Raw genomic sequence first — 27,125 nt, 5'->3', positions numbered from 1 at the left:
TGCCCAACTTTGTGCTGTCTGGAGTGGGAAACTGAGGCCCATGGTAGTGGTGACGGGCCCAGGGATTCATGGCAGGTCAGACGAAGAGAAGCCTTGGGCTGCCAGGCTGCCTCTCAGGATAAAAAGGATGTTTAACATATCAGTATTTTCATAATGCGAACAACAGAAAATGAAAATAAAGGTGGACAAGCCTTCTAGGCTGGGGCAGGGGGTGAGGGTGAGAGAGAGAACTGGGGGACACGGGCAAAAAGTTAAGGACTATCAACAGCAGAATGGATAAACGAATTAGCTGCCTTCACACTGTGGAATACTACACAGCCATGAAAGGAAGGAGCCACTGCTCTGTGCAACCCCATGGATGACTCTCACCGATTAATGCTGAGTGAAAGAAGCCAGACACCAGGGTATATACTGTATCGCTCCGCTCACATGAAGATTAAAAATCTGCCCAAACGAATCTTTGGTGATCGAAGTCACAATGGTATTTACTTTGGGGGGATACTGACTGGGACGGCCACAGGGGAGCCTTCTGGGCTGTGGTTATGTGGGGCATACGTGTGTAAAATTATATCGAGCAATACATTTAAAATTAATGCACTTTGCTAATAAAGTAAATAAAAAGAAAAAAATGATTAGGAAGCCGTGGGGGCGCTGATCCAGAGGTGGGGCGTGATCCAGAGGTGGGGGCCCCAGTTGCTGTCTGGGCCCCAGGAGACGGGCCCCACCTGCGTCTGGGAGCCCAGGACGCACCCACAGCTTTCTCTTCCCCAGGCTCCTCCTCCCAGTGGGCTCCGGCCATCCACACCTGAAGGGGCTCCCGCCTCGCCTTCTCCCCAGTCCTTGATGAATTCTCCCCAGTCCCCTGACTCCTTCCCCGGGACCCCACCCTCTGCCCAGGCCTGATCACTGTCCTCTCCTCCCATAGCCAGAGGACCTGGAGGCCCCCAAGACTCACCACTTCAAGGTGAAGACCTTTAAGAAGGTGAAGCCCTGTGGCATCTGCCGCCAGGTCATCAGCCGGGAGGGCTGCACCTGCAAAGGTGAGCAGCTGGCCTGGCCACGGGGAGGGAGCGTGTCTTCACGGGAAGGGGACGGCCTGGGGCCCGGGCAGGCTGGGACACGGCTCTGTGGACGTCCTGGGGTCCCGACCTGGTGCCTGGTTCTCATCTGGGAGTATGCTAGCACACTGATGGCAAGTGTGTGGGTGCGTGTGGATGGCACATGCGGGTGACAAGTGGCATGGAAATGGCGTGTAGCTTGTGTGTGGATGACGGGATAATACGTGTGGATGGCATGAAGAAGGTATACGGATGGCACACAGATGGCATGTGAATGGCATGTGGAAGGTGTGTGGAGGGTGTGCAAGGGGGTGTAGTTGGCCTGTGGATGTCATGTGGCTGGCATGTGGAAGGTGTGTGGGTGGCGTGTGGCAGTCATGTAGATGACACGTGGAGGTTGTGTGGTTGGCATGTGGCTGGCGTGTGGAAAGTGTGTAGGTGGTGTGTGGTGGTTATGTAGATGACATGTGGAGGTTGTGTGGCTGGCACGTGGAGGGCGTGTGGAAGGTGTGTGGCTGGTGCGTGGCAGTCACGTGGCTGGCACGTGGCTGGCGTGTGGAAGGTGTGTGGGTGGCGTGTACCTGGCGTCAGGAGTACTGCAAAGACGCCAAGCCATAGTCCTCCCCGTGGCGGCTCAGGGGTGCCTTTAAGAGGCCCCACGTCAGACTTGCGGGGGCGCCTGCTGGCTGTTGGCCTTTTCCAGTCACCGTTCTCACGTGCTCCTGGAACGGTCTCGGGTTCGGCTGTCACTCCTGCGGGAGCAGTCACTGTCTTGTCCCAGACCCCACAGTGAAATCTGCAGGAGGCCCCTGCACCCGGTCTCGGTGACTCACACCATCACCACCGCATGCCCCACCAGAGGCCTCCCTCTCCTTCACCCCGCATCAATCGCCAGGGCCCCCGGTACACTTGAGTCTCCGAGCTCCTCTGCAGGCAGTTCAGGCTGTGGCGTCTCTCACGGCACGAGCGGCTGCAGCGCGTTTGCCTCTGGTTCCTGACACCCCCTCTCCGATCCACCCTCTGCAGCACCTTCCAGCGGGCTCCGTGTGGATCCCATTATGTCAGTTCCCTGGGTAGAGCCTTGGGGGCTCCCACTACCCTCAAGACAAAGCAGAGACCCCTTCCCTCGAGGCCCAGCGGGACCCACCCCTTGCCAGCTCTCTGACCCGTCTCCCCCCCGCCCCCCAAGTCCACACTCAAACCAGCTGCACCTTGCAAGTTCTTGAATACCCCAAGATATGCCAAAGGGGCCGGGCCCTCTCCTGCCCTGGAGCCTTTACTCACCTGATTCTCTCCACCTGGACTCTCCCCTCTTCCCTCCATGCAAGGTCCCATTGGGGCTGGGAAGCTGGGCGTCAGAGCCTGGGGAACAGTCGCTAAAGCGCCCTCATGCACGATTTCATGCCCTGCTCATGGCGTCCGGGCGTGCTGGCGTCATCCCTGTTTTACAGACGGGGAAGCTGACACTCAGAGTAGTTAAGCTCTTGCCAGGGCGCACAGCTGGCTGGGTTGGAGTGGGGTTTTCGGGGTGTGTGCTCTCTGGGGCGGGGAGGGTTCCTACACGAGGAAGGTCAACTGTCTGGTGGAGGCTGGAGTGGGTGGATGGAAGCGTGTGAGCGAGCGTAGGAATGTGTGTGTGGAGGGCATTCCAGACGAGGCCTGCAATGGGCAAAAGGCAGAGGTTTATGGTCCTTAACAGACAGGCTGGGACACCCAGATTGAGTTCAGGGGCCAACAGGAACAGTCGCAATACCAAAGTTAGCCGCGTGGTGTCACCCTCCTCCCAAGAGGTCTGGGCGGGGCAGGTGGTGGTTTAGGGTGGGAGCTGGGGAAATCAGGGAGGAATTGCTGAGGGCAGGGTGTGCATTTTGCTTGCATCACTGCCCCCCACCCCGCCCGCCTGTGAACCTGCTTTAGTTACCCCTGGCTCTCCCCCCAGTTCCTTCCTTCCTTCCTTCGCCGGTGCGCCTTTCCTTCACCCCAGTGACCCCCAGTGCTGCTCTGATAAGAGGCAGCACAGGGTGGGTAGGGAGGAAGTCCCGGCACACTCACTGTGTGACCTTGGGCACATCTCTGGCCGCATATTCTGCGACGGTCTGTGGTCCTAGGTGCCCCAGCTGACCTGGCTTCTGGGCCCGGGGTGGGGAGAGGATATGACCCCCTGTGAATGGAAGCCTCCCAAGGTGAGCAGAGATGACCCTGGTTTCACCTGGTTTGGAGCCTGGCCCTGCCGGTGTGAGCTGGAGTGGAGGGCAGGTGGCGAGTGGGCTGCCAGGCTGGTTTGGCAGCTCTGGGTGAGTTAGTGGGAAGAAGAGGGAAGAAAGCCAGGGCCACACTCCAGAGGCACCACCAGGTGTCAGGACTGGGCCATGGAATGACCAGGGGCCAGGCCCAGCAAGGGAGGATGAAAGACTGCACAGGCCACATGTGCACCCTCAGCAAGAGGGTTGGGGTCACCAGGCCTTGGGGAAGGGTTGGGACCACTGGGCCTACCAGTGGAAGATGCAGGAGGGGACCCACTCTCTGTGCTTTGGAACCAGGAGGTGGTGGTGGCATGAGATGGATAGACTCCCTTGATCCATCCATCTATCCATCCGTCTATCCACCCACCCATCCATCCACCCACCCACCCACCCATCCACCCACCCATCCACCCATCCCATCCTCCATCCATCCACCCACCCACCCATCCATCCTACCCTCCATCCATCCTACCCTCCATCCATCCACCCACCCATCCATCCATCCACCCACCCATCCATCCATCCACCCATCCACCCACCCACCTACCCATCCATCCATCCATCCACCATCCATCCATCCATCCATCCCACCCTCCATCCACCCACCCACCCATCCATCCATCCACCCATCCACCCACCCACCTACCCATCCATCCATCCATCCATCCACCATCCATCCATCCATCCATCCACCCACCCATCCATCCATCCCACCCTCCATCCACCCACCCACCCATCCATCCATCCACCCACCCACCCCACCCACCCATCGATCCATCCATCCACCATCGATCCATCCATCCCACCATCCCACCATCCATCCATCCCACCATCCATCCATCCATCCGCCCATCGAGGGCCAGCAGGTTGAACGGGTTGTTCTCTCTGACGGGGCAATTGTGCATGAAAACCCAGGCCACGTTTTATTCACCAAGCCCAACCTAAAGGGTTTGCTGTGCTCTCTGGCTCCTCCTCCAGTCTTCAAGTCTCCAGGTACGACATGGTGACCCTCTTGCTGGTGGTGATGGGTGGGGTGGGGTGTATGGACCATCAAGGCTCTGAATTCAGTCTCCACAGGGCTTGCAGTGTTGAGGGAACTTCTGCTGCAGGAGGGGACAGGGAGGACACTTTCCTAGGTCTAGAGAGACGGGGCTCTTGTCCCATCTCCCTCTGGCTGCCTTGCTCTGCAGCTGGGACGGTTCTTCTGCTCCCTGTTGTCCTCCTGCTTTTCGCTGTTTAACGTGATATGGCTGAAGGGGATGGGGTGGGAGAGCGGGTGGCAAGGGAGTCAAGGAACTGGGGTCTAGTCCTGGCTCTGGGAGACTCGGAGACGAACAAGGCAGACAAAGAGCTAAGGCGGCGGGACGTGCGGGCCTAAGCGTGACAGATATATAGGCAGAGGTCACCGCGAGACCGCGGCCAGTCTTCTACTTCGCCTAGCCTGTTCCTCCTGTGTACCGTGGGGTTAATAATAAACCCCGTCCCCGTCTCTCAGCGGATTACTCTGAGAAACACTGAGGCTCTGTGTGTGGCTGTAAATGAGCGTCAGTGTGGGGACTGAGGCTCCCTGGGGGGTGAACAGGGCTGGATGGGACCATGGGAGAAGAGGACCAGGGCCTTTGCTGGTGGCCTGGGCTCCACCACCCACAGGCAGTGTGACCTCAGATAAATCACTTCACTGGGCAGGCCTCAGTTTCCCCATCTATAGATCAGGGTCTGGACCAGGAATGCTCACTGAGGCCCTGACGGTGGGAGGGCTGGAACATTCCCTTGGTGGTGTCTGTAAAGGCTAGATAACTCTCCCAGTGTAGGCTGCCACTTCACCTCCTGCGTGCTCCTGGCATCCATCTGACAGTTGTGAACTGAGCCCCCTCTGGGCTGGATGCTGTGCTGGGTACTGGTGGCAAGACCCACCCCTGACCTGGGAAGACAGACACGCTGTCAGACAGTCACAGAACCTGGCGGCAAAGCTGACACAGAGGAGTGTGTGAAAGGCTGTCTTGGGCTTCAGCAGGGAAGGCATATGTAGGCTGGGTCTTGAGGGATGTATAGGAGTTCCTCGATTCAAACAGCAGGTTTCCCACAGGTCTCTAGGGCAGTGCTCCAGGGAGTCTAGGCCTTGCCCAAGGGCCCTATAGCCTCCTGCTAGGCCGAAACCCAAGGGAAGAGATGAGAGTGCCAGCTCAAGAGCCCAAGGGCTGCGATCTGGGCCTGGCTTGGGGCCCAGACTCAGACGACTTGCCTTGTCAATGCCTCTGGTCAGCTTGGAAGAGGGGACAGTCATGTGCAGTTTCCCCAGAGTGGGATGCACCTGGGGAAGACAATTCGGCCCTTAAGGGGACAAGCCTACCCAGAAGCCCTCACTCGTTGGATCTGGGGAGAATTTGTTTCAGGGAGCTCTTTCTCCTCTGTTACTTCCCTGGGGGTCCTAGCTTCTACCCTGGGTCCAGGACCTCGTTGGACTCATCAGAGGCAGCCTGGTGGGGTGGGAAGACCCTGGGTTCTTGTCCTGGCTTGCTACTGCCTGACTGTGTGACCTTGGGTGAGACACTTAACCTCTCTGGGCCTGGCTTTCCTCTTTCTTTAAATGAGGAGTTGGACTAGATCAGAGGTTCTACACTGTGTTCCATAGGAGCTGTAAGGTTCTTGGAAGGTGCTTTAGGGTCCTGAGAGGGAAAACGGGGAAATCCAAGGGCAGGCTTAAGGGGCTGGGGCCCTGGACCCCCTGCCCGCTTCAGTCAGAGCAGCTCTGGTTTCAGGAGTTAAATCTATCAGGAGGCAGGATGGTGTGGTGGTCTCGCACTTGGCTTGGACGTCCTGGGTTCCAATCCCAGCTCTGCCCCTCACCAGTGAGAACTTGGGCAGGTGGCTTCACCTCTCTGAGCCTCAGTTACCTCACCTTTAAAATGGGGCACACAGCAAACCTCCCTCCCTGGGTGACTGTGGGATTAAAGGAGATGATACACACAAAGTGCTCAGACAGAGCCCGGCACATAACAAGCATCCGATAAATGCTGACCAGTATCATTGGGATTCCGTATGAGAGTCCATCTGCACGAAGAGTTTCGCTGCAAAAATAAAAGTTTGAAAACCACTGGATGGAAAGATCTAGAAGGTTTCTTCTTGCTCCAACCTCTGAGGCATACTGTGCTCATTGCCCCTGACTACCCCCAAGACACCTTGTATCAGTCAGAGTTCTCCAGAGAATCAGAACTAACGGGATGTGTGTATGGATAGATGGATGAATGGATGCATGGAGAGATGGATGGATAGATAGACGGATAGATATATGGATGGATAGATAGATAGATAGAAGATTAGATGGATAGATGGATAGATGGATGGATGGATGGATAGAGAGATAGAGAGATAGAGAGATACAGAGATAGATAGATGATAGATATATAGATGGACAGATGGACAGATGGATAGATAGATGGATGGATAGAAGGATAGATAGACAGATGGATAGATAGATAGACGGATAGATATATGGATGGATAGATAGATAGATAGATAGATAGATAGATAGATAGATAGATAGATGGATAGATGGATAGATGGATGGATGGATGGATGGATGGATGGATGGATGGACAGAGAGGGAGATAGATAGATGATAGATAGATGGATAGATGGACAGATGGATAGATAGATGGATGGATAGATGGACAGATGGATAGATAGATGAATGGATAGATGGATAGATAGATGGATGGATGGACAGATGGATGGATATATAGACAACAGACAAACAGACAGATAGATACATAGGGAGATAGACAAGGAGATAGATAGATAGATAGGTGATAGATAGATAGATGGATGGATAGATAGATAGATGGATAGATAGATGGATGGATAGATGGACAGATGGATAGATAGATGAATGGATAGATGGATAGATAGATGGATGGATGGACAGATGGATGGATATATAGACAACAGACAAACAGACAGATAGATACATAGGGAGATAGACAAGGAGATAGATAGATAGATAGGTGATAGATAGATAGATGGATGGATAGATAGATAGATGGATAGATAGATGGATGGATGGATACATAGGGAGATAGATAGATGATAGATAGATAGATGGATGGATGGGTAGATGGATGGATAGATAGATGGATAGATAGGGAGATAGATAGACAGATGATATATGATAGATGGATAGATAGGTGGATGGATGGACAGATTGATAGGGAGATAGGGAGATGATAGATAGATAGATAGATGATAGATGGATAGATGGATGGATGGATAGATGGATGGATAGATTGATAGGGAGATAGGGAAATAGATAGATGATAGATAGACAGATAGATAGATAGATAGACAGATAGATAGATAGATATTTATTTATTTTAAGGAATTGGCTCATGGGATTATGGCGGTGTGGCAAGTACAAAATCTGCAGGGTAGACCAGGAGGCTGGAGACCCAGGGAAGGGCTGCAGTTCAAGTCCAAAACCAGTCTGCTGGCAGAATTCCTTCTTGCTGGGGGGCATCAGTCTTTGTTCTCTTCAGGCCTTCAACTGATTGGATGAGGCCCACCCACATTATGAAAGGTAATGTGCTTTACTCAAAATCTACTGGTTTAAATGTTAATCTCATCCAAAAAAACCTCTTCACAGAAACATCTAGAATAATGTTGAACAAATATCTGGGTACCATGGCCTAGCCAAGTTGACACATAATATAAACCATCACACGCCTCCCGGCCAGGCCATGGAGATGAGCAGGGCAGGTGAGCAGCTGGGCCGCGCTCTCTACCAGCCGGAGAAGGAGCTGTGGCCGGCCGGGTGTGCGGGCGGTTATCACCGGGGTCAGGTGCACTCCGAGCCTATGTGCTCATTTTCCGACCCGAGGCCGGGAGGAAAAGGCCATTTAGATCCCAACAATGTTGGCTTCCTGTGTTCCCGAGAGGCAGGAAGCCACCCCAGGACAGAGGATGGGCAGCCCTGCAAGGCGGGAGCTGGCCAAGGGCTGGGGTTGGGGGTGTGGTTCTCCACCCCGGCAGGTAACCGACGGACACAGGCATCTGAGGGACCCCGGGAGGGGCAGGCTGGGGTTTCCTGCCCGTCCCCCCGCAGTGGGGCGGGTATCCCTGTCCGCTGCGATCCGGCTGTGTCCTCAACAGCATTGGGGACGTTGTCAGGGTTGGACCCTGGGTTTCCCCCCTTTCTGGGTTGGAGGGAGGAAGAGGGAGGTGGTGACTGTGATGGAGGCTGGCTGGGGTCACACACAGGCTCTCACAGCTGGAGGAGGGCTTGGGGGCAGCTGGTCCAGGGCCTCCAGGGGGAGCGCAGGCAGATGGGTGGAGAGGGGGCGTGGTGGGGACCCCAGTGACCTGGAGAGAGCTGCTCTGCCGAGAAGCATTCCAAGTAAGAAAATGTCTGTGTTTTAAACACTGAACCAGCTGATGAAGACAAGGGCGCAGGCCCGATCGACCCTGGAGGCTGCCTTATTTTCCGAGCAGGAGTCTGAGACCCAGAGTGGGGAGTGACTTGCTTCAGGTCACACAGCTGCATGACAGCAGTCAGGACCGGACCCCAGGACCCCTGACTAGGATGTGGGGGCTCTTCTGTCCAGTGACAACAGTGACGAAGGTGATGAAGATGCTGCTGACAGCTCGCCCTCATACAGAGCATCCTCTGGGCAACCACCCACATTAACTCGCTTAATTCGCACAACAACCCTGTGAGGGAGATGCTGTTACACCCCCCATTTTATAGATGAATGAAGGCTCAGAGTGGTCAAGTGACTTGGCCCAGATCACAGAGCTGGTTTGTGACCTGCATCTGAGCAGAGAGCCGGTCTCCACGCAGCCAGGTGGGGAAGTGGGTGGATGGAGAGCAGGACCAGTGGGCGAGTGAAGGACCAGGTAACTCCCTCAGTCCCCCCACCCCCTCCCCAGCCTCCAACAGAGGTGGCGTGTGTTCTGAAGCACCCAGGCCACCGACCATGGTCCCTACTTGCCCTCTCCCAGCAGGGGCTGAGCTGAAGAGTGGGCCTCACCCGCCCTCTCTTGTGTCTGTTCCATTTTCCCAGAACGTCAGCCCTGCTCCCGGGGTTTCGGCTGGGGAGGATCCTTCCAGTTTGAACCGTACTCCACATTTACTGAGCCCCTTCTGTATGTCAGACCCTGTGCTAGTGGAAGGGACAGGATACAAAGCTGTCAAGTTGAACAGGACCCCCCCTTTCTGCCTTAGAGAAGCAGCTGGATGTGGGGGAGAACAACTCATAAAGGAATCCTTAGTCCTCCAATGTGACAAGAGCTTTCCAAGGGGTGTGAGCTGAGGATTCCGGGAGCACAGAGAAGGGAGGGACCATCTTTGAATGCCTGATTATCCAGGGAGGGACATTTTGAACTGGGCTTTGAAGGATGTATATGAGTTCGCTGTTCCAGACCTGCTCCTTGCAGACTCAGAGTCCATTTGGGGAGTTTGGTGTGGCAGGAACAAACCCCTCTGGGGGCAGCAGCTGGAGGTGGAGGCAAGACCAGGCCATGCAGGGCCTTGTACGTGTGCTGAGGAGCTGGATAGAAGGGTATAAGCAGGGATGTGATCAGTCTGCACTTGAGAATGGTCTGTGACTCTGTGGACTGAAGGGGGACAAGGCTGGTGGGGAGATGAGGCCTGGGGAAGGATAATTGGTCTGAACTGGTGTGGGGGTTCATGGGGGAGGCTAGGGAGGGAGGTTCAGATTCAACAGCCTCTTTGGAGTTACTTTCCGGAACCTGTGAATAATTACTTGGTGGGGTAAGGAAAGGGAGGGAGTTACAGAAAGGAGCATGCAGGTACCCAGGGAGCAAGGGAGGACCCGGGACGCGGCCTCTGCTCTCAGTTCCCAGCATCAGCCTCTGGGTTCCTGCTTTCTGAGGGACCCTGTGCTCTGGGTTCTGTATCAGTTATCTGTAGCCGCGTAACAAATTACCCCAAAGCTTAGCAGTTTAAAACAAACACAAAACCATCTCACATAGTTTCTGGGGTCAGGGATTCATGAGTGACTCGGCTGGGTGGTCTGGACTCTGGGGGTCTCACGAAGTGGCCGCCAAGATGTCAGCTGGGGCTGCAGTCATCCGAGGGCCTGACAGGGGCTGCGGGATCCACTCCAAGGTGGCTCCATTGTGTGCCCCCCAGTTGTCACGGGCTGGTGGCAGGAGGCCTCCGCCGTGCACCACATGGCCCCTCTACAGGGCCGCTTGAGTGTCCTCATGACACGGGAACTGGCTCCCCCAGAGAGGGTCTCAGAGACCAAGGCTGGACCACAACCATCCACCAAGTCCCGCACCATCATTTCTGCAACATCCGACTGGGCACATGAGCCACCCTAGTCACTGTGGGAGGGGACTACAGAAGGGTGTGCACCCCAGGAGGTGAGACCCTGGGGGCATCCTTGGAGGCTGGCTGCCCCAGTCTCCCTTTCTGTAACACGTCTGACTGGGCTATTGAGCTGGGAAGCGAGAAGCCACAGGATGGATGCCCAAGTTCCACGTTACAGCAGGAGGGATGCAAGTTAGAGAGCAGGAAGAACTGCCCTCTGGGAGAAAACCTAAGAAAGGAGACTAAGATTATAAAGGAGGCTTCTCTGGGAGGGACTCAGGGCCAGGGGGCATCCTTGGGTTGGGGCAGGTGCTTCTGAAGGTGTGAAAACCCATCGCAGGGACCTGGCCACACCTGCGCAGCCTGGAACCTGCCACTTGAGTTCAGTTTGTGGAGCTTTTGTCTTCTGGGCGGGGGGCCGGGGGCTGTTCTTTCTCTGCTCACGAGAACTTTCAAGGACGAGCTCTCTGCATTCCAGCACGCACGGGTGCTCAGCTCATTGGACCGCAGTTGCCCAACGATTTCGCCACCTGCCCTCCACTCAAGGGCACTTGGTGAGTGTCTGCCCACTGCGACAGGCAGGGCCCCCCATGTGGGCACGCAGGCCACTCGCTGCCAAGGACGCCTGTCTGAGCGAGCCCTGGAATCAGCCCCGCCCGGCTCACCACGCCAGGCACCCAAGGCTGGGTCCCCCGGAGAAGGGGCACCGTCTTGCCATGTCCTCAGCTGCGTGTCCATGGGGCTGGGCTGCCCAGGGGGTGGGACATTTTCTGCTTTGCACAAAGATGCTGTGTGGTGCTGTGGGCCTGGAACAGACACTGTTCCAGCTGCTGGCTGGGGGTACGGGATGAATGAGACAGGCATGCTCCCTGCCCTCATGAGTCTAGTGTGGGGAGATGGACTGTACGTAAGTGGGAAGAATGAGCCGAGATGCCTTCAGACTGTGGGCTGTTCTAAGAAGGAAATTAGCAGGGTGCTGCTAAGAAAGAATAATGGGGGAGCTATGTAATTTGGGTGTCCAAGGAAAGCCTCTTTGAGGAGATGGTTTTCAGTGGATTCCAGGAGCAGAAGGACTTGGTTTGGGGAACAATGGAGAGCTGGGGTGAAGGAGAGCCTTCCAGGCAGCCAGAACAGCAAGTGCAAAGGCCCTGAGGTAGGAAAGAGCTTGGTGCATTCTGGGAACTGTCAGAAGTATGAAGTCTGATGCCAGAGGCAGATGGAGTCCTGGCTTCTCATTGTGCTCCTAGTGTCTAGACTGGGGTTGGAGGCCTGAGTGAACACTTAGCAACACCTCTGTTTGGAGGCCGTGGCCAGTGGGGTGCCCGCCTGGCTAGGTGGGCGTTCCTAGCTCAGGCCGCCTGGCCCAAGGCTTCCTCCATTCCACATTCCACGGCCAAAAAAGAAAGCAAAGGGGATGGGGCTGCAGAGGCTGCTGGTGTCAGAGTGGAAACACTCCCTGGAGGAGAGCTGCCACCTGGGGTAGTGGGGGTGGGGCGGAAGAGAGAAGCAGAAAGGCTAGATGGATGGGCATGGCTTGACTTGGGTGGCCGGGGGGAGGGTGTGTCCTGGCGTGGGTGATGTCCCTGAGCTGGACTGGGTGGCTGGTGGGGTCAGGAAAACCTTGCTCAGCGCCGGCTGAGTCACAGCCCTGAGCTGGGGCCAGAACTAGGTTCTGGGAGAACAAGGTCCCTGGTGAGGGCCAGTGGCCAAGGTCACATCCCAGGCTCCACCCAGGGTGCCTCCCAGCTCCTCCCCCACCCACTCCCACTGCAAACCAGAAGCCTCAGTGTGGGGATCCCTGAGCCTCTTTTGGCAGCTCTGAGCCTCCATCTGTGCCTCAGTCTCCCCTTCTCCGTTCTGCTAGAATCAGGTTGGGGGAACTGTAGATCCAAGAGGCGGGGGCCGCCGGCTGTGGCCCAGGGCTGTGGCTGTCGAGAATTTGGGGTCTGGGCAGCTCCCCTGCCTCCCCCTCCTCCATTCTCTAACCAGTGCCCCCAACCCACCCCCCTCAGCAGGCCCTGGGCAGCCAGCAAGGCCCAAGTCAGCGCAGAAGCCCACACAGCAGACCCCTCACCCACCTGTGGGACCTGGCGAGGGGGACCACAAACCCCTGGGTGGAGGGCCCTGGGGGCTGGGCGGGCAGGGCCGGGACATTCCAGGCTGAGGGAACCCCATAGGAAATTTGATTCCAGCTTCTGGTAGTGGGAGGGCGGAGCAAGTCCCCGGGTGCGTGCGTGTGTGCGTGTACGTGTGTGTTTCAACTCATGCGCATGAAGTTTGTGAGTCTGTGTGAGCATCTGCCTGTGTGTCTCCGTCCACGTACCCGTGTCAGGCTGCACTCTGAGGGTCTTGCATGAGATCGAGTGTGTGTTAGTGCCCCCAAGTCAGAGGTGTGCCCTTGGGCATGCGTGCGCGTGTGTGAGGCTCTGTGTGTGTATATGGCTGTGTGTATGGGTGTGAGTGGTTATGGGGGAGTGTGTGTGCACGGTCCTCTCCTGGACCGTGAACTGGGCCTGTGTCTCTCTGGGGGACAGTAAGCGTGATCTGGTTCCCGGGCCGGCTGCCTGCCTGGTGTGTGTAAGGGGAGAAGGCCCCCCTCATTCCTTGGCGCGTCTGGCACGGGGCCTGGGGCCGGGCCACCTCTGCCCCTGGCAGGGATCCAGCGGGGGCGTCGTCCCCCCGCGCCTCCCCGCTTCCCGCCCGCCGGGGGCTCGGCGATGGGGCCCCCTCCTTCCCCCTTCCCCTTCCCCCGAGCGCGGGGCGCGGGGCGCGGGCGGGCGGGGTGGGAGGAGATTTGCCGAGTTTCCATTTCATACCTCGCGGCTAAACTTTCTTTCTGTGTCTCGCCCTCTCGCAGTCTGCAGCTTCTCCTGTCATCGGAAATGCCAGGCCAAGGTAAGGGGCGCGGGCCGCCGCGCCGGGGGTCCCCTCCCCCTCTTTGTCTCTGCAAAGCTTCGCCCGGCGCGGGTCAAGGTGGAGGCGGGGGCGGGGGTCCGGGCGGGGCCGCGGCGCGCTCTCGGCGGCTGCTGGAGGGGCTGCGGGGACCCGAGTCCGAGAGAGGGGCCTGGGAAGGTATTTCCCCGAGTTCCCAAGGGGGTTGGGGGGCTGCGGGGCAGGGGGATGCGTTTCAGTGACCCTGCGGGCCGCGCCGAGCCCTGGTTGGCCCCATTTGGCCCCTCTAGAAAAACTCGGCCTGGGGCCACGGCCGCGGTCCCCGAGGGCGGGACAAGGGATGAGTGGGTAGGGGAAGTGGGGATGAGGTGGAAAACGAGGTCGCGCTGGGCCTGGAGCCTCCTGAGGGACCGTCCCACTCTCTTTATTGGCAAGGTCCCTCTTTGGGCCTCAGTTTCCCCACAGTGTTTCTGGTCTGGCCTTGGGATTGCTGGGTCCTGATTGGCCAGGCTGGCTGGTCCCCTGCTGCGTCCTGTCAGGCCTGGACGGAGGAGTGATGGGTCAGCCGGGGCGGCGTCTTGGAGTCATGGGGTGGTGGGTGGGCGGGGGGGGGGGGGGGGGGGGGGGGGGGGTATGACACCAGGATGGGTTATGATGGATTATTTGGGAAGGAAATTGTTCTGTTGGATGGGCTCAGCCCTCTGGAGGTGGAAATGCCCTGCCTTGCCCGTCATCTGCAGCCAGTGTCTGCACCGTGCCCGCCCCACCCTCACCCCTTCCTCTGCTGTTGTTCATGCCTGATCTTCAGGAAGGAGTTCAGTGAATGGAAGGAGGGAGGAGGCTTCCAGAAGGAGCACTGAGCAGTTGAGGCCCAGTATCTGGTGCGTCTCGTGCTCTGCTTCTTATGAGCTGGGTGACCTTGGGCAAGTCCTGTAACCTCTCTGAGCCTCTGTTTCATCCTCAGGGATATGGGAATAAGAAGAGGTTATTGTGAGGATGAGATGGGATAATGTCTCTGAAGTGCCCAGCACAGTAGGTAGGCACTCGAGGACATAGAAATGGGTTATTATCAGTTGGTAGCTCCGAGGGCCGGGTGTTCCCTTGGAGAAGGCTGCTCATGGAGAGGCAGGCCTGTGAGGGAATCCACTTCCTCCCCAGTGACCTTGCTCCAGGGCAGTACACATTCACCCCCCAGGCTCTCCTCATCTGTGAACTCCAGCTGGAGGGCTCTCCTGGCAGAGGTGCTGAGGGCCTGGCTTGCGGTGGGCACATCTCTGCAGTTTCTGCCCCTTCCGTCGTCTCCTGCTTTTCTTTCTCCCTCAGCCTTTTCTTTTCCAGGTGGGGCGTGAGCCTCTGCCCCTCCTCCCTCTCCCTCCTTGTTCTTTCCATCCAGAGCAGAGCTTTTCCACCCTTAACCCCAGAACCTTCCGGCGTTCTTGTTCCTTCCCAGCCTACCCCCTTATTCCCCCCTTCCTGCACCTGTTCTCTTAATAACAGTGAACATTTGTACAGTGCTTTCGGCCTTAGAAAGCACTTTACATGCGTTATCTGATTTTATTCTTTTAATTCCATCAGAGCGTGAAGTAGGCCACAAGATCATGTTGTTTTTACGGATAAGGAGACCGAGGCGCCCACAGGTTGAGGGACTTTCTCAAGGTCTCACAGCAGAGTTCTCACCTGCCTCTGCCCCTGGGCCTTTGCACTGCCTTCTAATCGTCCCTTCCTGCCCACCAGCAGATGTGTCTTGATCCTCACCGGCCCCTCCCCCTTTGCCTCGTTCTCTTGCAGCAGCGGATGCATTTAGAGAGGACAAGGGGATGAACTTACTGGCAGTGAAGGGTCTGAGAAGGCAAATGGGGGGCCCAGAGAGATGTGACAGAAGATGGCCCCATGTACAGCCTCCTGTGTGAAGGCAGAGGGGTGCCAGAGAGGACTTGTAGCCTGCCTGGCAGTTCTTGCATGTGCTGGGGGCTCAGAATATACCGCCAATCCTGCTCTTCCCAGCCGAGGAGGCCAGCCGAGAGGGGAGAAGGTGTCCTGGCGGGGCAGTGGCCAGACAGACAGATCGGGCTTTTTATACGATTTTCCTCTGTAGGAAGTGGGAGCCACTGGTGGTGTGTGCTCCACCCAGCTGGCAAGTCTCTCCCCTAAAACCACAGCTCTTACTCCCGCCCTGCCTTTTCCTCCTGCCGGGAAGGGCGATGTGCGCCCCAGAGCACACAGCAGACCTCTGTGTTCTGGATTTTATAGCCAGATCAACGTGGAGGTCATCTCACCATCCCCCTGCCTCTAGACGGGACTCATTAAACACGTGTTTAGTGAGCTCTTTCCGTGTGCCAGACACTGTTCTAGGAGAACAAGACAGAGAAGGCCTTTGCCCTTGTGGGGCTGACATTCTCATAGGGGAGACAGACAATAAGTAGGCCAACAAGTTAGGAAAGAAATGAACTAGCGTAGTGGCTTAGAGAGTGGTTAGACTAGGGTGGCCCAAGAAAACTTCTCAGAGGAAGTGTTGTGTGAGGTGAACCCAAATCACGTTACATGACGATCTGAGAGATGGGAAGAGCAGGTGCAAAGGCCCTGAGGTGAGATGAGCTTGTCATGCTTGGAAGAAGGCCGTGTGGCTGGAGAATAGTGACCCTGGAGGGTTCTGACATGATTTGACCTCCACGTTGAGGCCACTGTGGCCTCGAGCAGGCACAGAGAGACAGGCCAAGAGGCCGCTGCTGTTGCCAGATGAGGGAGGCTGATGGCTTAGTCCACGGTGCTTGCAGGAAAGACGGTGAGACGTGGCCAGGTCTGGGCTACATTCTGGGGTAGGGCCCAGGGCCTGGCTGCTGTGGGTGTGAGAGAGACCACGGGCTCAAGGATGACTCCGAGGTGTTTGGCCAGATTAACCGGGTGCATGTGGCTCCATTTCCGGAGATAGATGAAGTGGGTGAGAAATTTCTAGGGAAGAAGGCGCCAGGACTGCTGCTTTGCTCGGTCTCTTACTTCACAGTTCTCCTCCTACAGCCTGGGGACTTCTGATGTTGACCCTCTCGTGTCCTCTCCAGTTCAGCCCGCTCTGGCCACCCCTCCAGGAAGTGGCTGGTTCTGGGTGCCTCAGCTGCCACCTTTCAGACTGACTGTTCCTGCAGCGTGGACCTGTGGCTCTGAGAGGGGCTGTATTATTCGTACACAGCAACTGATGTAACAGATACCCCCAGCAATGGCAACTTCAAGCAGCAACAGATATTTGTTGTCTCATATAGTTTCTGTGGGTCAGAAATTTGGGAGTGGCTTAGCTCCCTGGCCTGGAGTCTCACGGAGTAGCAGGCAAGGTGTTGGCTGGGGCCGTAGTCATCCGAAGGCCTGACCGGGGCTGGAGGATCCATTTCCATGGTGGTCCATTCATGGGCCTCGCAGGCTGGGGCTGGTGTTGGCAAGGAGGGCTCGGTTCCCTGCCCCATGGACCTTCCATTGGGCTGCTCGAGTGTCTTCACATCATGGCAGCCGGCTTCCCCAGAGTGGGTGATTCCGGAAAGAGCAAGGCGGAAGCCACAATGTGCTTTATATCCTAGCTCTGGAAGACAAACACTGTTATTTGTACAGTATCCTATTGGTTATACAGGTCATTTCCATTGAGTGTGGGAGGGGCCTCTATAAGGACACGAATATCTGGGGACAAGAGTCAATGGGGGCCGTCTTGGAGGCTGACTACTGCAGAGGCTCAGAGAGGCTGACCTGGCATGTGGGAGGCTGGGGGAGTGGGGTGGGAATCAGACATACCTGGGTTTAAACTCTGCTCCGCTGCCTTCCAGCTCTGTGAGCTGGGTTGTGGAGGATTAAATGCACATTGGCATATAGTAGGCGCCTTCCTCCTTTCTTGGAACCATAGGCAAGGACTGGAAAGGAGCCCAGGTATTCTGCGCCCAGTTCTGTGCCTCTTGGACCTGCTTGAGAGAAGCTGTTCAGCGCTGGTAGAGGAGGGGCCTTGGTGCTTGGGTGTGAGTAGGTGTCAAGTACATATTTATTGCACAGGGGAGGGTGGAGAGATGTGTTGCATCCTCAGCGTCTAGAATAGTGCCTGGTCCGTAAGAGGGGTTCCAGTGAAGGAGTAAAGGGGTGGGATAAAGGAATGTTGAGAAACAGGAGGTTCCTATGTAGGGAGAGGCGAAGGGGGCAGCTGAGAGCAGGAAAGAGGATTAGCAAAACTGTTTTTAAAGTCTCCTCCAAAAGGCCCTCCTCCCTCCTGACGCAGAGACGCTCCAAGTAATAGTTCTCGTCATTTCCGTTTTCTAGTTGGGGTAGGACTCACGTGCCATCAGGTACACAAACTGATAAATCGGTACCTATATACGAACCAGATCAGGACCTAGAACATTTCCAGCACCCCAGGAGCAGCCCGTGTGCTCCCCTCCCAGTCAGCATCCCCCAAAGGAAATTGCTATTCTCACTTGTACCAGCAGGGATCGGTTTTGCCTCTTTTTGCACTTAATATAAATTGAATCAGCAGTCTGTTTGCATTTGCGTCTGACTTATTTCACCCGCCATGATGTGTGGGAGGCTCAGCTGTGTTCTGGTGGGTGTCAGTGGTTTGTTCTTTTGTTGTTACATTGTATTCCAGTGTATGAATCCGCCACGATTTATTTTTCCATTCCACTGTTGATTGCCATTTGGGTTATTTCCAGTTTGGGGCTGTTACAAACAGACCTGCCATGAACATTTAATCACCTAGATCTACAGGGAGCTTTGCCATACACACAACGTTTTCACGCACCTTCTCAGTTCTGTGAGGTGGGCGGGGCTCGTGGTAGCCCCATCCTATAGATCCAAAATTGAGGTCCAAGGAGGGACCCACCTTGGCTGAGGGGCACAGTGGCCTTCTACACAGTTCTGACCCTGCCCTAGGACAGACGGGTGGGAGCAGGTGAGAGGGAAAGAGAGAACGAGAGAAACAGACAAATGGAGAGAAGAGGCTGGTTCCGGCCCTTGAAACTCACCATGGTTCATGGAAACCCCACCTTCCGGCTCTCCCCTGGCATCTCTTGAAGGAGGCAAATTCTAAGTGTCCCTTAGTCCCCACCCTTGTGTCTCACAGGGTTCCTTACCTGTCCCTGATTGTTTCTCTCCTGTGGAGGATTTAGAATGAATGGCCCAGGATTTGCCTTCCACTTTTCCTTTCGCACGTGCGAGGTGTGTGTGTACACAGCAGATTGTCCCCTGGCTTGCTTTTCTCCTCGCTCTCCTGCTGGATGATGTATTTATTATTTGAAAGGGGACTTTTAACTTTAGTATCATTTTAGATTTACAGGAAGCTTGTAAAGATAGTACAGAGAGTTCCTGCACAGCCCACATCGTTTCCTCTAATCCCCAGGTACATTTTTGAGAAAGCTTTTTTCACCCCTGATTTTGCTCACTGTCCGTTCCAGGTCTGATAAGAGTTATGGGGCCTCAGCCTCAGGGCAGCTCCTTCCACCTCCTCGCTTCCTTTCTCTCTGCTACCCTCTGCCCAGGCCTGGCACTTCCCTGTCCTAAGCAGCGGGGTGGAGGGAGGAGGCTGCAGCATTGACTTGGTCTCCTCCCCTGTACCAAAGGGGTTTAAATCCCATCCTTTAAGCTTGAAAGGAAAGGAAATCCCATAATTAACCCCCACCTTTCAGTCACATTACACACCGCCTTTCCCGCCCTCTCATAAACACACCTGCAACTTCCTTCTCAGTTGTGTTGGAGACTTGCTGTAGTCTCTTGCTCCCAGGAAGAACTGGGTTCGGGGTGGTTCATGGCCCCAGGACCCATCGAGAGCCCAGCGGGGTGTTTAAGCCCTTTGGCCTTGGAGATAGACTGTTGAGTTTAAATCCAGACTATATGAATAATTGACCTCAGGCGAGTTACTTAACCTCTCTGAGCCCCAGTTTCCTCATCTGTAACATGGGGATTATAGTAGGACCTAATTTTAGGGCTCTGTGAGCACTGAGAATGGTAACCCAAGTAAAATGCCAAGCTCAAAATTAAGTGATCAAAAATTCATATTTATTATTTTGTACTCCTCCTGCTTTCTCCTAACTCATAGAAGGTGAGGGCAATCTGAGAGACGAGCAAAGCTTCCTGAGGGCGCTGGTGTCGAGACGAGATGCTTATATATGTCTTGCTTCTCTTTTCTCTCTCCGTTATCAAGAAGAGCGAGGAAATGATGGAGACGAATATAACGTGTCTTTCGCTTGCTTGCCTCAGGGCACCAAGATCTGTAGCAGAGGTTCGAGTCCTTGTTTTCATGGTAGAATCACCCGGGTGCTTTAAAAATACTGATGCCTGGGTCCTACTCCCTAGGGATTCTGATTTAAATGGTTTGGGGCATGACCTGGGCATTGGGATTTTTACAAGTGCCAATCAGTGATGGGAGTGTCAGATGGTCCAACCATTCTGGAAAACCATTTGACCGTTCCGTATAAAGTTAAACGTCCACTTGCCATATGACCCAGCAATGCTATTCCAACGTATTTATTTACCCAAGAGAAATGTAAACACGTCCACAAAAAGACTTGGCCATAAATATTCACAGCAGCTTTATTCACAATAGTCCCAAACTGGAAAAACCCAAATATGCAAACAACAGGAGAATGGACACATTGATGGAATGGTCCAGTGGAATACTACTTGGCAAGAAAAAGGGATGAACTGTTGTTAGGCACAGCGTCATGGATGAATCTCAGAAACACTGTGCTGAGTGAAAGAAGCCAGATGCAAAAGAGCACATACTGGGTGTTTCCATTTTTATGAAATTCTTGACAAGGCAAAACTCTCGTGACAAAAAGCAGATTATTAGTTTCCTGGAACTGGGGGTGGTGGGGAGATTGACTGCCAAAGGGTGTGAGGGAACTTTTTTTGGGTGATAGAAATGCGTTTTACCTTGATGGTGGTGCTGGTTATCTAGCTGTATGCATTTGTCAGACTCATTGAACTATATTCTTAAAAGGGATGTGTTTATTGTGTGTAAACTATATCCCAATAACGTTGAGTTAAAGAAAAGCTTCCCAGGGGAGTCTCCTTTGCCGGCGAACTTGAGAACCGCTGGTCTCCAGCTTCTGAAGAGCCGTCTCTGTGCTTGTGTGTTGGTTGGCATTGAGCACAGTGCCAAGTGTATGCGTGTAGAATGTATGGTCTTCATGGCTGGGCTCTTTCATTTAGCGTAATGTTTTCAAGGTACGTGCTTTTTTATGGCCGAATAACATTCCATTGTATGAGTATACCACATGTTGTTTATCCATTTATCAGTTGATGGACATTTGGGATTTTTCCACCTTTTGGTTATTATGAATAATGCTGCCATGAATATTCATGTACAGGTTTTTGTGTGGATTTATATTTTCACTTCTCTTGGGTATATAAACCTAGGAGTGGAATCGCAGGGTCGTATGGTGGCTTATTATGTTTAAGTTTTTGAAGAATTTCCAAACTGTTTTCCAAAGTAGCTTATGTTAGTTTTCTAGGTCTGCTGTAGCAAAGTACCACAAACTGACTTAAAACAATTTGTTTTGTTGTCTCACAGTTCTGAAGACTAGAAGTCCAAAATCTGGGTGTTGGTGGGGCCGTGATCCTCTGAAAACCATGGGGGAACCCTTCCTTGCCTCTTCTTGCTTCAAGTGGTTTGCTGGCAGTCTTGGGCGTTTCCTGGTTTATAGATGCGTCACTCAAATCCTCCGGCTTCACGTGGTGTCTTTGCTGTGTGTCTTCATATCATCTTTCTTCTGTGTCTGTCTGTCTCTGTGTCTAAATTTTTATGACGCCAGTCATATTGGATTCAGGCCCACCATAATGATCTCATTTTAGCTTGATTACCTCCGTAAAGACCCTACTTCCAAATAAGGTCACGTTCTGAGGTACTGGGGGTTAGGACTTGAACATATCTCTTCTGGGGGGACATAATTCAACCCATAGCATAGCTGCACCGTTTTACATTATCCCCAGCAATGTATGAAGGTTCTGATTTCTCCACGTCCTCATCAATACTTACCTGACTTTTGGATTATAGCCATCCTAGTAGATATGAAGTGATATCATCGTGGTTTTGATTTGATTTCCATGATGACTAATGATGTTGAGCCTCTTTTCATGTGCTTATTGGTCATTTGATTGTCTTTTCTTGAGAAATGTCTATTCAGATTCTTTGCCCATTTAAAAGATTAGGTTACTTGTCTTTTTATGATTGAATTGTAAGAGTTTCTGATACAAGTCCCTTATCAGATATATGATTTGAGATAGATTTTTCCCATTCCGTGAGCTGTCTTTTTACTTTGTAGCACAAAAATTTTAAACTTTGATAGAGTCTAATTTATCTATTTTTTCTTTTATGGCTTGTGCTTTTGGTGTCATACCTAAGAATCCATTGCCAAATCCAAGGTCACGAAGACTTACACCTGTGTTTTCTTCTAAGGGTTTTCTAGTTTGGGCTGTTACAGTTAGGTCTTTCATTTCTTTTGAGTTAATACTTATATAAGGTATGAGGTAAGGTCCCAGCTAGGTTCTTTTGCATGTGCCTCTGCAGTTGTCTCAGAAGCGTGTGTTGAAAATTTCCCCACTTGGCAATGATGATCTTGGCAACTTTGTCAAAAATCAATTGACCATAGAAGTGAGGGCTTATTTCTGGAATCTCAGTTGTATTCCATTGAGAACGGAATAGGGGTATGTCTGTCCTTTCCCCAGTACCACACTATTTTGATGACTGTTGCTTTGTAGTACGTTTTGAAATTGGGAAGTATGAGTCTTCTGACTTTGTTCTTCCTTTTCAAGATTGTTTTGGCTATCCTTGAGTTTCCATAGGAATTTTAGAATCAGCCTGTCAATTTCTATGAAGCAGCCGGCTGGCATTCTAATAGGGATTAAATTAAATCTGTAGATCAATTTGGGGAGTATTGCCATCTTAACATTATTGCATCACCTGATCCATGAGAATGGGATGTCTTTCCATTTGTTTAGATCTTCTTTAATTTCTTTCAATACTGTTTCATAGTTTTCAGAGCGTAAGTTTGGTACTTTCTTGTTAAATTTATTCCTGAGTATTTTATTCTTTTTGATGCTATTTTAAATGGAATTGTTTTCTTAATTTGGTTTTTATTTTATTATTTATTTATTTATTTATTTATTTATTTATTTACGAAGAAGATCAGCCCTGAGCTAACGCTAACATCCATGCCAATCCTCCTCTTGTTGCTGAGGACGACTGGCCCTGGGCTAACATCCATGCCCATCTTCCTCCACTGTATATGGGACGCCGCCACAGCATGGCCTGACAAGTGGTGCGTCGGTGCGTGTCCGGGATCCGAACCTCGGGCCACCAGCAGCGGAACACGCGCAGCCAACCGTTGCGCCACAGGGCCGGCCCTTAATTTGGTTTTTAGATTGTTCAGTGCCAGTGTATAGCAATATAATTGATTTCTGTATATCAGTGATTTATTCTGCAACCTTGATGAGCTCATTTATTAGTTCTAATAGTTTTTTTAATGGATTCTTTAGGATTTTCCATATACAAGGTCATGTCATCTGTGAAGAGAGATAGTGTTACTTGTTTCTCTCCAACCTGGATGCCTTTTCTTTCTTTTTTTTTTTTGCCTAATTGTCCTGGCTGGCACTTCCAGTGCTGTGTTGACTAGAAGTGGCAAGAGCAGAAATCCTTATCTTGTTCTCGATCTCAGAGAAAAGCATGCAGTCTCTCACCATTAATCACGGTGTTGGCTGCGGTATTTTCATAGATGCCCTTTATCAGGTTGAGGACATCGCTTTTTGTTTCTGGTTTATCGAGTGTTTTTTAAATCAGGAAATGGTGCTGGATATTGAGGAGATCACGTGGTTTTGTTTTTTTTATTCTGTTATGACGGTGTATTACACTAATTGATTTCCAGATGTTAAAACAACCTTGCATTTCTGGGAAATCCCATTTGGTCATGATGTATAATTCCTATTATTATATGTTGTTGGATTTTGTTTCTAGTAATTTGTTGAAGGTTTTTGCATCTCTATGCATGAGAGATATTGGTCTTTCGTTTTCTTTTTCTTGTAATATCTTTGTCTGGTTTTGGAATCAAGGTAATCCTGGCCTCATAGCATGAGCTGGGAAGTGTTCGTCCCTCTTCCACTTTTGGGAAGAATTTGTGAAGAGTTGATATTGAGTCTTCTTCAAATGTTTGATAGAATTCACATGGGAAGCCATCTGGGCCTGAACTTTTCTTTGTGAGTAGATTTTGATTGCTAACTCAATCTCTATTTGTTATAGGTTTATTCAGCTTTTCTATTTCTTCTTGAGTCAATTTTGGTAGTCAGTGTGTGTCTTTCTAGGAATTCGTCTATTTCTAATTTACTGCCATACAACTGTTCATAGTATTCCTTCATTATTCTTCTTATTCCTGTAAGGTCGGTAGTCATGTCCCCTTTTCATTTCTGATTCCAGTAATTCGAGTCTCCTCTCTTTTTTTTCTTGGTCGGTCTAGCTACAGGCTTGTCAACTTGGTTGACCTTTTCAAAGAACCTACTTTCTCTCTTATTTTCACAGGGTTTTTCATTGTAATCGCTTTGTTTATAGCCACTGTTTATTGAGTGTCCTCCGCATGGTGGTGCTTGACACTCATCTCGTTGAGTCCTTGGAGACTCACACAGAAAGCAGATGAAATTGACTTCGCTGTCCAGTGAGAGAACTGAGGTGACGTGCTTGGCACCAGCCATGCAGCGGCCCGGCAGTGGACCTGAGGGCCCAGCTCAGGTCTGAGTGTCTGGCTCCAAAGCCTCATGATGTCACCACAGCAGGACACGTCCTCCATTCCATTGCGGTGTCTCCTGTCTGCTGCTGAGGCTCAGTGTCTGATTTCTAAGAGGAAGAGCCGTGAGTTGCCATTCCCTCACGTCCCCTGTCGGTGGGCCTCAGCCTCACCTGCTGAGCCCAGTGAGCACATTCCTGCCGCCCTCAATTTGGGTTCAGTGGTCTGGGCTTGGGCCCGGGGATCTGCACTGTTGTCTGACACCCCCAATGATCCTGATGCCAGGGTCTCCTGACAGTGCCTGAGTAACCTGCGTTTGCCCCGGAAGCTCTTCCTCAGCTCCACTGGGTGCAGGCCCCCAGGAAGCCACTGGTTCCTCTGGCCTCTGTGTTCTCCAGGCTTCTCTTTCCCCTGGGATGGGGGTCAAGGGTGAGGTAGGTCTTGGGTGGGAAGCTAGTTCCTTTTCGCTTTATAAAAATTTGCAAGAAGTTGGAACAAGTCCCCCTCCCCATCTTCCTGAAGTTCTGTCTGAGGTAATAGAGTATAGGACTTTCAGGGGTTAATAAGTAGGCTTGGAGTGTGTCATAAGCAGTCAACACACACACACACACACACACACGCACGCACACACACTCACACACACACACACCTGCTCCCCATCCGAGGCAAGGGGGCAAGGCTGGGGAGAAAGTGACACTGAGCTGTGACAGGCTTCTCATTTTCCTGGAATGTGGCTCCTGAAAGGTCTCATATTTTTCAGCATTTCTGACTCTGGGGCTGTGTAAACATCACATGGGGTTTGCTGCATCCGAGAGACCGTAGGAGCTAGGAAGGGGGAGGTGGCACCCAAAGCAGGGAGAGAAGGGCAAATGGGAGATGGAGAACTGGAGCCAGAGGGGGAGAAAGGAGAGGGAAATCCTGGGGTCCTAAAGAAGCATGCCTGGTGAAATAGGCAGAAAGGAACAAAAGCCAGCGGTTCCCACTAAGAGGTGGGGGGTCTGGTGAGGGCCGGGGTTTGCAGTGCAGGGAGAGGGCAGAGGGGCCGGTGCAGATCAGGGGTCCTGTCAGCGGTGTGGGAGGGGAGGGGGTGACTCTGAACCCCTGGTCCACGCCACCTCCCTGGCTGTTTCTGGCTTTTAGCTTGTGGGTCTGCAGTGCCCACTCGAGCTGGCTGAGTAGGGAGAGTGAGGGAGAGGCGGGCTTCCCCCTCCCGGGGCATTGTGACCCTGGCGGCACCTGCCTCCTGGGCCACCTGCCTTCACCCGACAGATGCTGCTGGTCCTGAGGGAGGGCCGTGAGATGCCTCTCAAGAACCCAGTGTCGTCTCCTGCTCGGCTCTTCGTGGGGGCCCAGCCTCAGTCTGAACCTTCTGAGCCCCTGTCCTAAACCATTTCCAGAGATGTCCTGAGACGGGGCCTGGTGGAGCTGGAGTCCCTCGGGCCGTGGACTCCGGGATCTTGGCTCTGCCACGTACGTGACCCGTGTTACAGCAGACAAGTCCCTCAGCCTTTGAAATCTGGTTTCTTCATCCATGTAAAAATGGTGGCCTTGAGGTCAGCCAGCCTTGCAAGGTTGGTGTGAGTATGAGAGAATGTAGGTAGAATCTTGGCTCTTTCTCAATGGATCGTAACTCTTGCTCTGTTATCCTGAGACCCGAGGATAACAAACAGCTAAGTGCCCCAGAGATCCGCCAGCCAGCAGGCCTGGCCAGCTCCGCGCGAATGCCCACGGCCCACACTCCCTCCCCCTCCCCCGCATCAATTCCCCCGCCTGCGGTCACTGCTGGCCCCATGTCCTCCTTTCTGCTCTGCCCTGCCCAGGACCCATGAGGCCGTGCTCCCTGTCTGAGGGTTTTGGTCCCTGGCTGATGAGTGACTTGGCCACCTGTCCCCTGCAGCCAGCACGGGGGGTCTGGGGGGGGATGGGATGTTAGTGGGGGGCCATTAGAGGAGAGGGTGTGTGTGTCCTGGGGCACAGCGAAGCCCAGAACAAGTCACAGATTAACCCCTGGCCTGTTTCCGCCTGCTGGGCCGGGGCACCCAAGCAAAGGTGTCCCGAGGTGTCTGGGTTCAAACCGGGTTCTGTTCAACGAAGCAGTGAAGGAAGGTCACCCCTGGGTCATCCGTGATTGGAGGAGCCACAGAGCCCGCTCCTGTACCCGGAAAATCGCCCTGGCTTGAATTACCCCGACGGTGCCCGGCTTACAGAGATCCTCTGTCCGTGCACAGACAGGACCCGTTTAAGCTAATCCTCACCACAACACTAAAAGGGAGGCGTTAATATAATCCCTGAGGGCACAGAGGAGGAAACGGGCTGAGAAGGTTGAGCAGTATTCTCACACCAGGACCCAGGAATTGAACCCGGACTCAGGGAGAGCTCGAGGAGAGAGTCTGATCTGGAGATGGTCTGGTGGGAAAGCTGACCCCACATTTGACCTCTTCACCACTCACCATCTCTGCCCTCGGGCAAGTTGCTCAGCCTCTTTGTGACTTGAGTTCCTGGTCTGTCCCTGCCTCGTAAGATTATTGTGAGAATGAAATGAGTGAATGCATGTAAAGTGCTTAGAGCAGAAGATAAATACCAGCAATTATTATCATCATTCCCCTGTGAATAGGGTCCCAGGACAGAGGCTGAAGTCAGGTTGGAAATTCTGCCTTCCTAAGCCCGCCTGAACCTCCAGGGAAGACAATTAGAATGATCCCCACTGGACTGGGCTGTCTTGTGAGGTGGTGAGCTCTCAACAGCCATTTCATGTTGTGAGGAGGGAGGTTTGACTTGGGGCAATCGAGGTCTCTTTTTTTCTAAGATTTGGGAACCCAGGAGTCAGAGCTGAGTTTGTTTCCTGCCTCCCCTGCTGACAGTTGAATGACCT

General features: G+C 53.2%; 1 protein-coding gene across 1 annotated transcript in view; it reads left to right on the top strand.

The window, feature by feature from the left end:
- The first annotated feature begins 13,488 nt into the window (after window positions 1-13,488).
- The window catches only part of TNS1 (tensin 1), a 167,622-nt gene continuing 153,985 nt past the window's right edge, over window positions 13,489-27,125 (top strand). Inside the window, exon 1 of the mRNA XM_058532966.1 lies at window positions 13,489-13,526. The gene's annotated coding sequence lies outside the window, so the exon portion shown is untranslated. The remainder of the gene's footprint in view (window positions 13,527-27,125) is intronic.

The sequence above is a fragment of the Diceros bicornis genome, chromosome 37 (assembly GCF_020826845.1).
Source record: "Diceros bicornis minor isolate mBicDic1 chromosome 37, mDicBic1.mat.cur, whole genome shotgun sequence".
Taxonomy (NCBI): domain Eukaryota; kingdom Metazoa; phylum Chordata; class Mammalia; order Perissodactyla; family Rhinocerotidae; genus Diceros; species Diceros bicornis.
The sequence above is the reverse complement of the archived record's forward strand: the minus strand, read 5'-3'. Positions and strand labels throughout refer to the sequence as shown.